Below are 326 nucleotides of genomic sequence, written 5' to 3' on the forward strand. Positions count from 1 at the left end.
GCCAGCAGACTGGAGACCCAGGAGAGAGATGGTATTTTTGTTCAAGTCTGGAGGTCACTTACTGGCAAATTACCTCTTGCTTGAAGGAGTTCAGTCTTTTGTTCTATTCAGGCCTTCAACTGATTGGATGAGGCCCACCCATATTATGGAGGACAATCTGCTATACTCAAAGTTCATATTAATCTCACCCAAAAACATCCTCACAGAAACATCTAGAGCAGTGCTTGACCAAATATCTGGGTACCATAACTCAGCCAAGGTGACATAAAATTAACCATCCCAGTTCCTATGAATAATAACTTTTTAAAAAGCAAACAGAATCCACC

Source organism: Myotis davidii, unplaced genomic scaffold (genome assembly GCF_000327345.1).
Source record: "Myotis davidii unplaced genomic scaffold, ASM32734v1 scaffold420, whole genome shotgun sequence".
Classification (NCBI taxonomy): domain Eukaryota; kingdom Metazoa; phylum Chordata; class Mammalia; order Chiroptera; family Vespertilionidae; genus Myotis; species Myotis davidii.